Below are 13,369 nucleotides of genomic sequence, written 5' to 3' on the forward strand. Positions count from 1 at the left end.
CCCCCTACCAATGTAACACCGACAGCGGGATCAAACCTGGATCTTTGGGGCTAAATGCATGAGCCTCTACTGCATGAACTAAAAGCCACATAGCTCTTAGCTAAGGCTGTAGCAGACTCATTGATCACTAAGTGGTCTTGGTGCCACTAGAGGGGACAGAGCACCACACCCAGGAGGTGTGTGGGTTACACCAACAGCTGCTTTGGCCCTCTGTTGGTCCACCTCTTCCCATGACTTAGCCTGCGAACAGATCACAATTTAAATCCACCCCTTCTGGGTTGTTAAAGTACAAAAATAAAAGAATACTTTGAACTCAAAAACCAGGGTAATCCAAGAAGTCTTCAGCAGGACCCCACTCTTCTGCTCAGGAAGTTTCTTCCTGAAGCCCATCCTTTTAGTCAGTCTTCCTGCATCCAGTCTTCCCATCCACTGGGAAGTTCATCAAGGCAGCAAGTTGTCTCAAACTCTTAGATGAAACCAGACTTCCCTCAGGGCAGAACTCTGCTCTCCTTCCTGGTCATCCCTGGATCTCTTCCTTTTAACTTCCCACCCCTGACATCTGCTACAGGTATAGATGGGCAGGGCCAATTGGGACCCCAGGCCCTCATTAACCCCCTCCTTGCCAGTGTGGTGCCTGCATTCCCCATTGCAAGCTGGTATCCATGCTGGGCATACTCCAGAACCAGGATCCAAGATCTCTTTACCAGGTATCATGACATCTATATCATATATTATTAGGAGCACATATACACACTCCCCTGCACATAAGATTGACACACAGCATGGAGCACAAACATGGTACTGTGCACAATCATGTTATGTTCAACAACTGCTTTCTTTTTCTATAGCTTGGGGAAGCATTCTAGGACCCACCAGAGCGTTGTCTTTGTTTCATCTTTCTTTTATATGGTCTTGTAATTTAAATAGTGCACTGTTTTTCATTTATTTTTAAATGCATTTGTATCTGCATTGCATGCAATTGTTACCCTCTGTGTGTCTCATAAAGACAGGCACAAGCCACTCTAGACCTATAACCAGTTCAGGATTGGTAAGTAAATCATTTCGCATTCAGGATTTGTGCAAATGGAAAATCCCAGTCCTGTGGCAATTTTAGGGTGAAGGAGGAGAGGAATTTAATGATGCACTAGGAAGAAACTGACATAAATGGGGGCTGGAGAGTAGGAACCACAAATTACTTTGGTGTCAAGTATCAGAGGGGTAGCCGTGTTAGTCTGAATCTGTAAAAAGCAACAGAGGGTCCTGTGGCACCTTTAAGACTAACAGAAGTATTGGGAGCATAAGCTTTCGTGGGTAAGAACCTCACTTCTTCTTGCATCTGAAGAAGTGAGGTTCTTACCCACGAAAGCTTATGCTCCCAATACTTCTGTTAGTCTTAAAGGTGCCACAAGACCCTCTGTTGCAAATTACTTTGGGTTGAGCATAGGGAAGAAGCAGTGAAAGAAACAATAAAACAATCCTTTATCAGTCAAGCTCTGATCTGAGTAAATGGAGCCGTCTCTACATCAGGAATTTGCCTCAGTTCCAGCAACTGATGGCTGCAGTAGTTCCAACCCCGATCGTAGGCAAGGGAAGCCACCATTTGTACTGATGATGAAGCTTACTATGTGGGCTAATTAACCATAGGTATATTGCTCTCAGTTAAATGTGGGGGATCTTTAGCACACACAAAAAAGTTAAGTGATATGAATTCCTTGCAAAATCTCAAATAATTTTCTATTTATTTCATTGACAGGCCAAACAAGGACCTCACTAGCAGACAAATGACTCCACTCTGTCTTGGGCACTATGATCAGCATAATTAGGGTTACCATATCCAGCAAATAAGAAAAGAGGACCCTCCACGGGCCCTGGCCCCGCCCATTTCCCCCCCCCCAGCCCCACCCCAACTCTGCCCCTTCCCCACCCTAACTCCGCCCCCTCCTCCCTCCCACTCCCAGCCACGCGAAAAGGGCTGCCCCAGCACTACCGGTTTCACGGTTTGCCGGGCAGCCCCCAGACCCTGCGCCCCCCGGCCGGCGCTTCGCCAGCGCAGCTGGAGCCCGGGAGGGGAAGCGCCCAGCCGGGGGCGCAGGGTCTGGAGGCTGCCCGGCAAACCGAGAAGCCGGTAGCGCTTGGGCTTCGGGCAGCCCCCTTGCCTCCGGACCCTGTGCCCCCAGCCGGGCACTTCCCCTCCCGGGCTCCGGCGGCGCAGGGTCCGGAGGCATGGGGGCTGCCCGAAGCCGGTAGCGCTCGGGCAGCCCGGCTCTTAAACAGAGCCGAAGAGTCAGGGGAGGAGCAGAGCCGCCATTTTCCCGGACATGTTCGCCTTTTTGGCAATTCCCCCGGACGGGGGTTTGAGTGCCGAAAAGCCGGACATGTCCGGGAAAAAGAGGACGTATGGTAACCCTAAGCATAATACACATCAACACAAAAGTCCCCGAAATGGCTGTATGTATTTCAGGAATACAAATGGGTTCCTATTAGGATTTCCTTCCTCCATTGTGAAGAGCCAGAAATTGTTCCAGTTGGCTTGATGTTCATCTAACAAAGAACTTTAGGAAAAGAGAAGTAACGGAGCACATATCATCTTTTTGTAAACTGGAAAACTGCAACCCAGAAATATGTCCTCACTTTACATTAAAACACACCTAATTATTTATATTTTAAAAGCAGCAGGATTTTGCAAGTGTTTCTCATGCAGCGGGGATGTTAGGCCCCACCTTCTCCTCCCAGCTTCCTGCCCTGTTTGGGGGGGCTATGGCTTGCACCGGCAAGGGGGTGACCACACAGGCAGGGGCTAAACACTTTTTGATCATTAGTGCTTTTGCATATTGTGAGTGCACTTTGCGAAGAGAAACTCACAGGGCTCTGAAGAAAATGGGCCACATTCATGACTGGTAGAAGCAGGCACAACATAGTGAAATCAGGGGAGTTGTACCAGTTACTGCCATCCTCCATCTCCTTAGTCTATACCGGGTACACTTAGGTAAGGGATAGTCTGAGATGTGGTTCAGAAGGAGTAATTTTACCAAGCAAACAGTGGGTGAGGGAAAGCCCTGTTATCTCCAGTCAGATGGCAAAATTAGAACCAGGAAGTATAATTATGCTTTAGGAAGAGGTGATATATTTTGAGGCTTGCTAGGAATCCTGGTTTGATACGTTGCTGCATGTGAGACTGGCAGAAAACCCGGTTTCATGCAACACCATTTTAAAAAAAAGGGAAAGGAAAATTAAAAACAACCAGAACAACCCCTAAACTGCAACATTGCAGACTGAGGCCAAAGTTGCTATCTCTGGGTGAGAAATCCAACCCATGTAGATAGCTAGCGAAAGACTTATGCACCACTGTAAGTCTATTTTTGAGGTCTTAAGTGAGACTCAAGAGATTAAATAAATAATTGGGAGATATCCTATCTCCTAGAACTGGAAGGGACCTTGAAAGGTCATTGAGTCCAGCCCCCTGCCTTCACTAGCAGGACCAAGTACTGATTTTGCCCCAGATCCCTAAGTGGCCCCCTCAAAGATTGAACTCACAACCCTGGGTTTAGCAGGCCAATGCTCAAACCACTAAGCTATCCCTCCCCCCAAGGGGAGGGATTCATAGCTTATGAAGCCAGATGGTACCATTGTGATCATCTAGTTTGACCTCTCATGTGACAGGATATAGGCCTTCTTCTGGCCCCATTGCACAAGGATCAATTTCACCTTCTATGAAACTGGAAGCTGAAAAACTTATATTGTAGAGCAGGGTTAGAGGATTTTTTCCAGCAAACACACCTGAAAATCGTTATGCCCCAAGGAAAATGGCTGGTTTGCTGTAGGATTACCTTGGCTTCTCCTAACACACTCCCACTATACATAACTAATACACTGAAGTCACCATGACTGTAAGAGTGTCTAAGGAGTATCTAGGAGAAGGGTATCTACTATAGTATTGCTTAGCTTCAAGGTGTTAATGGCTGCCATCAGCAGAGTCTTGGATCCAAACACAATCACAGACCTCATTACAGTCAATACTTGTGCCAAGTACCCTCCTTCAGGCTCAACAGAAGGCACAACCTAGCCCATTTATGTAGTAGAGACAGCTGCAAACAAGGGGAGCTACCATCCAAGGACTAGATTGCATGGCAGATCAGAGATAAACCATGTGGACTGAAGTGTTTCCTTGATTGCAAACACAGTGGCAGAATATTGGTTTGCAACCTATGTATGTTGGAAGCAGAAAAAGCCTAGAGAAGGAGTTGTGAGGGTGACCCTGAGAGGAAGCAAAGAGACGGAGCTTCTTGGGCACAGAGCTTAGTGAAGTTTGGAAAAGTAAGGAAAATTTACCTGCTGTTGTTTGTTTCTTTGTGTTCAAGGAAACAGGACCATGTGTACATTTTTGTTGCAAATAAACCTTTTATACCCGACTCTCATCACCGATTTCTTATCCTAATGGAAACTTCCCTGCAAGACCCTGAATTTAGACTAACCATTCAAGCCATGGAGGCAACAGCATCACCACTACAGACCATTCCTTACATGTGAAATGGCAGAAAGTTTACACAAGATTCTCTTGCCCACTCCACCAGCATCTGACTCCAAAAACAGGTCTAGCAGTCAGTCAACTAATCCTTTGGGTAAGATGACTTTTCCTTAAACAGCAAAACTGCATCTAATCCATCACCCAAACCAGTTTTCCTCCTGTAGAGGTCTGTCATCGTAAGTAATTACTGCTGATTAAGGAGATCCAATGGAGGCCTCACAAGTTCCGTCTGATTATTAATGAATGAATGTAATTTCTTTGCTGGGTCCTGATCTCAGAATTGTACTCCTTTCCAAACAGGGCTTTGTAAAGTATCTGTTCTCTAAGCCAAACTGGGGCAGCCATTTGTGTAGGGAAAGCCCCTGGCGGGCCGGGCCAGTTTGTGTACCTGCCCCGTCTGCAGGTCCGGCTGATCACGGCTCCCACTGGCCGTGGTTCACTGCTCCAGGCTAATGGTGGCTGTGGGAAGCAGCGGCCAGTACATCCCTCCGCCCGCTCCACTTCCAGCAGCCCCCATTGGCCTGGAACAGTGAAGCGTGGCCAGTGGGAGCTGCGATCAGCCGGATCTGCAGACGGGGCAGGTAAACAAACCAGCCCGACCCGCCAGGGGCTTTCCCTACACAAGCGGTGGCCCCAGTTTGAGAAACACTGCCCTAAGCCAAATTTCTAACCATTCATTCATTCACCTAAAGGCAGATAAGGCTTAAACTGCTTCAGTGCTTATTCCTGCCAATATCCTCTAACCTGAAGGTTGCAAATGGGCTTATATTTGCATAAATCTAGCCACAAACCCTTAGACACATGTGCCTGCCCTTTTTTTAAGTTAGTCTCTAATGAGATTTTGCTGTGTGTTTTTCACTCAAAGAAGTCTAGGGCCAAATTCTACTCCCCTGTACAATGGTGTAACTTCAATGTAACTCCACTGAAGGCAATAGATTTATTTCATGGCAACTGAAATTTTAAACATCTCTCAACATTGAATAAATTCTTTCTAAATCCCATTGCCCCAGCCTGAAGCAAAGCAGCCGCTGTCTGTGTGCCTAAAATACAACATGCAGCACAGCAGCCATATGTCCTGACATTGCACCGTGAGTTACACAGGCCAGCACACGGCACCAAATGCTCATACTTCTCCCTCTTTCTCTCTCTCTTTTCTAGCTGCTCCCTGAATACCCCCTACTTTTTCATCTCCCTAGGGTGACTGAGACCAGCACCTTCAAGAGCAGTAGCAGGTCTAGAGCTCCTACCCAGTCAGTACTTGTAAAATGGATGGGAACAAAAATTCTTAATTGAGCCCCTGCCCTCTCACCCCACTGAGCCATGTGTTGGAGTCGCACAAAACAGCAGCAGCAGCACCCACCAACACAAAAAGAAAGGGTAGCACCATATGTCCCTCTCCTACCCCCCCCTCCTCCCATTTACTAGTGTCCTTCATGACCACCCTGGAGAAAGCCTTTTCATTAGGTTTCTTTGGACACCCATAGGAGGGACCAAAGAGCAGTTAAATGGGCAAACCCCCCAGAGCTGGTAATTCAGCTGTCACATGCCATAATAGGTGAATGAGGCAAAATATATCTTTATGGCTCACCCACATATCTGTTACATATCTGATGAGTACCTCCCTCAATTGTGACTGCAACAGAGAATAAATCGACAACTCTTCTTGAGGAATAGGAAGTGGAAAGAGGATTGCTGACAACCAGAAACAGGAAGGTGAAGAAAAATGGAGACAAACACACCATATCCACACCAAGAAACCAAGAGGTTTCTTGTGCCTATGAACAAACCACTGGGCATAATTCAGGTAAGTATTTATATAGATATACTCAGAAAAAATTGGATTGTGGGGTTGTGTGTTTATTGTTTCTCAGGGAGTAGAGATCAAATGTGTTCAATCTGCAAGTAAAACAATTCCCTCCCCACCTTTCTAACTACCAGTCATGGCTCTGAGATTCAAGCTGGGCTCTTCCCTTCTTGTGCTCATTATTAATACAAATTCTACAATCACAATTCTGATTCCGCAAAAGACTTTGATGCATGGGTTCTGCAGTGCTTTCTGTCCCTTTTCCTTCCATGGTATCTGCGTATCACATAAGTTGTCCACAACAATGGATACTTCAGCTCCACCCAGACCCCCCCAAAAGTTCAGGTTGCTGTTACTTACATTATTTAGTGGGAGTAAGTGGCTATTTTATGAAAGTGTTTTTAGACCATTCTTCTGATCTCTTGCCATCACCACTGAGGAGAGCTTGGGCAAAAAGAAGGGTTTTGTGTCGTACCCTATAGGTGGTCTCTGCTGGCAAGGAAATCCACAGTCATGGGCCCTCTGTTGAAAATGCTCTACACTAGTCCCCAGATAGTTTCATTCTGGTGCCTTTCAGCATGCATGGTGGGATGCCGAATACGAAGAGTGGGTTCCAGCACACAAACAACTATGAAAATGAGGACGTAGGCTTTGAATTGGATCTGGAATGTAACCAGAAATCAATGGGGTACATGGGGGATTCTCTTTGGTCAGGCTGATGCATATTGTACCCATTGGGTCTTCAGCATGGAATTCACATTCATTCCCAGCTGTGAGTATATTGTCTAAAATGGGAAAATACTAATCCAAGTTAAAAACAAAAGTAATGGAAATTTACTTTCATCATAAAATTACAGATAAGATTCAGACTATGCAAACTGTGAAAATGGTACCTTCTTAGCATTTTCAATCTTCTGGGTTGAATCTGATCTCATTTGCACTAGTGCAAATCAAAAGTAACACCTGTGAACTGACTTACTCGAGACTTACACGGGTGTCAATGAGATCAGAACCTGACCCTTTGACTTAGTTTTAGATTTGTTTTCCTCACTCATTGTCTTTGAGAAAGCCCTTATTTACTAGCACCAGCTTTGACCTACAAGTCTAGAAATACCAGGAGTCCACCACCCCACCATCCACCTATATTAAACCAAACAAAGTACCTTACTGGAGAGAGAAGTAGCCCGACTCTCTGTTAGAGCTCTATTGGATGGATGCTACCAAGCAATACACAAGGAAACAATTACCCTTTTTGAGGCAGTATCCTAAAAATCCTTCTCAAAGGATCCACAGAAGTAGTTCTGCCACTCAGCTCATATTGAACAAGAATAGAAAACACCTGTTTCCAAACTGGTACAATTGAGGAGCTCACCATCTCTATACCAGCTCAAACTCTAATTCAACACAATATTTACAGTGTAATTCAAACACCGGTTTACTGTGTCACTTACAAGTGATTTCCAAAATTATAACAGCAGTGTGGGCTTCCTTAATACAAAAATAGCTCCTCCATAAACTTCCTAAAGTCAATCAACTAATTAAGCTAAAGGTATTCAGTCAACCAGTGCTGATTTAATTTAGCAGTTGGCCATTGATTTTTTTGTTACTTCAACTCCACCCACTTTCCAAACCAATTTAAAAAAAAGTTGCTGAGATTTTCCATCAGCTCGGGATGATAAGTGGGATCCAAAACTAATCAACTCTAAAACTTAGGGCCAGGGGAAGCTCTTCAAGGGGACTCATAAAACCTAACAAGAGTTATGGGTACCAATCTGAAGAGCAAAAGCAAATGAAAAACAAAGCAACAACTACATTAAAAAAGAAGAAGAAGAAGAAATGCTTGAAATCAATATTGCAGCAGGTCATGGCTGTTTGAGGATAAAGTGATATACCCAGGTGCAGGGAGAGTGGAGATGCTAACTTCAGGTATCTAGTAATTGCTACCAAAGGGTCTCACCTACCAACATGAAACCAGTGCAGAAGGAAAGCTATAACAAGAGCACACAATGCATGAGGAGTGAAACAGTGTCATTATGGGTAAATCATTAAAAAAATTGCCACTGATACTTCTGAAAAATAATAGTTGTCTTATTAGGTTGCTTACTCCTCTGTGGATGATCTGTGGCTCAACAAAAGACTCTGTATTCTGGCTCTACCATTCACTTTGCCTCTTCAGGCATAACTGAACAGTCTGCTGCATGTTTGGATTGTTGGATAATTGGGAACACTTCTTGTTCATGTACACCTGGTGTTGTGCCCATGCCTGAAACTCAGTTAATGGAAAGAGGGTGACTTCCCCCCCTCCACCTCCCCTATCTCCAGTATACTGGAGATCAAAAGTCGACGAATGAAACATAGGTGCCCCGTCTTTTTAATAACCACAGCAGAACATTCTAAAAGAGTGTGCAGAAATGACACTCAAGTCTCTAAGGATCAAATACCACAGTCCTAGCCCAGTTAGCCAAAGAAAATCCATCTGCAGTCACAATATGAACCTGAAAACAAATCTGATCTGAACAATGAGGGTATTTGTATTATTTCTCAAAAACCTATCTCTACTTGTGTAACTTCCCTCTCCCCCACTTTTAATGGTTTCAATAGGGAAAATGATAATGGAAGTCTATGATAAGGTTCTGTGTTTTATAGTTAATGGGTAAGATCTTCAGCTGATGTAAATTAGTGTAGCTACATTTATGTCAGTTTCCACTAAGTACAATTTTTTATTTATTTTACTGGTATATTCTTGTAGTGTCAGTTTCACTTGTTGGATGTGTGCATTTATTTGATGTTATTTTTTTTAAAAAACAGCCTTTTTTAATTAAAAAAAACACAATAAAATGAATCCATTTTAATAGTCACCTTTTAACCTGGTGCATCACTGAATTGTAGCCGTGTCAAAGGTGAAAAGGGGGTAGTTGTTTAATACTTGTTGTTCATTGCAACTCTACACAACATTCTAGGCAGGAAGGAAATAACTTTTTCAGTGAATTCCCACTGTGAGTTTACAAAGGGAGAAGTTGAACTGGGTGATTTTTTTTAAAGTAAATTTTCTGGAAAATACATTTTTGGGTATCCAAACTATTTGTGAATTTAGATCAAATTCAGTAAATCGATTCAGCCAAAAAACAAAACAAAAAAATTGAAAACATTTTTGGAAATATCAAAATAGTTTGTTTTGAAAATGTCAAAATGAACTGTTTTGACATGTTTGTTTCAAATGTGCTTTTTTTTTTTTTTTTTGAGTGAAATATCAATTAAGCAACATTTTCTAAACAAACAATTTCTCTCCGAAAGTCAATCTTGGACCTCAAAAACTGCCCCATTAAAACTGTTATCAAAATCAAACCATTCCATGAAATATTTCAGTTTCGCCCAAACAGCATGGTACCTTCTTAGTAGTCTAAATTCTACTATTAACTAAATCCTTGCAATCCAATTGCCTTCAAGACATCCTGAAAAATGAAAATGGTAGTGGAACAAACTTTCAGGTGGTGATGTGTCCTTGTAACATAGTGTGCATAATGCAGCAGAATCCTTTGGCACAATATAAGGCATTAGCTCATCAAGTAGTTTCAAAGATGCAACAATCTAACGGGCAAAATCTTGAGTAGTTTATGACATGAAAAGATTGAACTAGATGTATAGCCTTGTAATTGTCACTTAGTTTTTTAATACCTCAGTGCTTCTCCATCACTGAAGAACAATCATTTTCTATTCCAATGAATAGCTTCACCTGTTCTCTGAGGATCAGATTTTTAAATGTATTTATGTACCTAGAAATGCAGATAGGTGCCGAGGGGTATTTCAAATGTACCTAGCAGCCTAACTTCCATTGATTCTCCATTGACAGTGCCTGACTGGTCATTGACTTCAATGGAGTTGAGTTAGGCTGGTGGAAGTGAGGTGAGAATCAGATTCCCAATGTTGTTTTCGTTTTGTCAGTCAACTTTTGACAGAAAACAATCTTCACAAGTTGAAGGCAGAACTTTGGCTTTGAAGTGTCTGCTGCACTTTGAACCATTTTATGGTGCATTTTATGGAACAGAATTCTAAATAAGTAACTAAACACTATGAAAAACATGGATCTCATTACTGTGTTGGTTTTGTTTCAAGGTAGTAAACCACAACAGATTACTAGGATATAATTGGCCTTTATCTGTTATGTATATAATACTTGCTTTATTTATATATATTAAAACAAGTTAGTGAGTAGTCCTGTGGCTACTTTCTCCATCTGTGTATGTAAAATATATGCTTTAGTAAGTTGATTGGAATGGAATGCTTTAGATTTTAATTTTATTTTTTAGGCAAACTTGTACATATTCATAAAACTTTCTGTGAGGCTGCTGTAAACAAAGAATTATGTTCAGGGCCACTGCCAGAAATAAGATACATCAGAGGTCTATTACCCATTCAATAGAGAATCAGTCAATGGCCCAAGGGTACTTCCTTAAAAGGGAAAGGGTAAAATAACTAAGCTCAAGGCCTCAAATGCATATAGTTTTAATCATATTGTTGATTTAAGAGTATCATGAGCATTTTTTGTAATTGTAAAAAAAAAAAAAAAAAGGCAAAATGGATTTTGACATGACTAGAATGGTCCCAGCATCTGAAAATAAATCATGCCTTTTCTCACATTACGCTACTCAAAACAGTCCTTATGAAGCAAGCTGCATTCTTTGCAAGTAAGGAACACAAAAACATGCTTTAGGTATACTAGCAGCTCATTCCCTTTTATCTCTCTTATTGTCCTCCTGCTATAATGTTTTTAGGCTAGAGAGAGAGAGAGGGTCTGAAATGTTTGGATTTTTTTTTTTTTTTTAGTCAAGAAAATAAAACGGAAACATTTTGTGAAAACGTGGGTTTTGGTGGCACGGTTTCTTAGGTGCAGGGTGGACTGTCTGGAGAGAGTGAAAGCCTAACCCGGTAGATGGAAAAAATTGATGTTTTGACACAATTCCAGTTCACAAAAACCTTCAAAAGCTTTTGTTTTCATTCCAATGTAGAATAAATACAAATACAAAACCTCTAACGTTTCCCAATAAGGAATTGTCGTCTTCTGGCCAGCATGTTCTCTCTGTAGAAATGGTAGGAGCATCCTGTTGCTTGATATTTCTTCCCAAGTACAAATGATACAAACTTCAACAGTTCACTGCATATAAAGCATAATGTATAGGGACTAATTCATCCATGGTGCAATTCCACTGACAGCAACAGAGTTTCAGTCACGAGTCAGAAGCTAAATAAATCTTGAAGAGTAAACTTTTAGAAGGGTCGCCTCCCTTTTCATGGTGCGTACGAATTGCATATAGTATTTAACTTCCTTATCCAGGATGATTAAGTGAACACTGATGCGATTGTAACGTGTGGTTCCAGAAAGTCTGTGTATTCCAAACTTGATACTTGGACTACACAGCTGTACCCTTCAGCAATGTTTGGTTGCATTTGCTGAACATGGGAGACTTTATTCTCACATAGTTAATAGAATTCCAAAGAGTTAAACAAATGGCCCTTTTCAGTCTATACTCATTCTTAAATAATGGAAAAATGAGACAATACCACTCAAATCTATTTCCAGAAGACTGCACCAGTAGTCTTAGCACACCTGAATGAATGCATTGTAGCCCTACAAGATTCTCCTTATACAATTTACGTGGGTTGGAGACCTTCTGTAGCAGCTGCCTTCATTATTACACGTGCCTTACTTCTTTTTAAATACAGTTAAAACTCTGTGAATTATACTTCGAGCTACTTCAGTGTTTCCTTTGTTAGTGATAGGAGCTCATAGCTGATTTAGTGACACTAGTCTTTGACTAGTCAAAAATCTTCTCAAACAGGAGGTAATAAAGGAGTTTGGTCATCTCAAAGAAGTTCCTAGTATGTTTCTCCACATCTCTCATCCACCCAATGCACAGTTTGCCAGAAGTACCCTCTGCATATGAGAAGCCAGGTTTGGGAAATGGTAGGGGAGCCATACCCAGGTAATCCTGGCAAGTGACCCGCACCCACATGCTGCAGAAGAAGGCAAACAACCTCCCACCCCACAATTGGTCACTGCCAATCTGACCAACAGGGAAAATTCCTTCCTGACCCCACATATGGTGATCAGTTAGAACCTGAGAATGTGAGCAAGAACCAGCCAGCCAAGCACCTGAGAGAAAAAATGCTAAGTGTCACCTCAGAGCCCTGAACCCTTCCCATCCAGTGTCCCATCTCCACTTGTGGCCATCCCTAGTGCTTTAGAGAAGGAGATTAAGAAAAACCTTAAGAATACATGGGGGAGGGGGGAACTTCCCTTCCTGACCCTTGCAGGTAGTTAGCTGAAACCCTGAAGCATGAGCTTTTAGGAACATAAGACATAAACCAGAAGTGAGCCCCAGGGCTTTTGATCACTGCTCCCTGCCATCACAAGCAAACCCCTCAGACAATTGCACTCATAGCTTTGTCCAGCTCTCTCTTAAAACAGATTGTTTGATCCCCACAGTTCCTATTGGGAGGCTTTTCCAGAACCTCACCCCCCTCATGGTTAGAGACATTCTAATTTCCATCACTACCACTTGGCTTCGCCAATACATTCTGTATCCACCATTCCTGTTCCCTCTTTTTTACCTGTTTTCCTGTCCTTTTCTTCACTGTCTCTTTCCACTTTCTGCTGTCTCACCACTTTCACTGTGCCTCTGTTCAATCCCCTATTCCACAGCCCCTAACTCTCCATCTCCTCTTTCTCTCTTCTGCCATGTGTCTCCAAGCACATACCATTGGATCCACTCCTTATCCTGCATATGTAACACAAGAGCAGAGCAGCAGTGTCCATCACCTGGTGATGGACTGAAAGATTGAGAGTTGCATGGTCAGTGTTCCCAGATCATGTGTGAAATGCTGGCCCAACTGAAGTAAATTGAAAAACTCCCATTGACTTCAATCAAGCTAGCAATTTCACCTCATGAGACTATAAAAGGCAGCATGGCAATATAGCAAGGAGCAGTCAAGGGAACAGTTGAAAAAGGGGCTGTTCTCATTCTTCAGCGGAAACTGAAGTC

The sequence above is a fragment of the Emys orbicularis genome, chromosome 9 (genome assembly GCF_028017835.1).
Source record: "Emys orbicularis isolate rEmyOrb1 chromosome 9, rEmyOrb1.hap1, whole genome shotgun sequence".
In the NCBI taxonomy this organism is placed as follows: Eukaryota; Metazoa; Chordata; order Testudines; family Emydidae; genus Emys; species Emys orbicularis.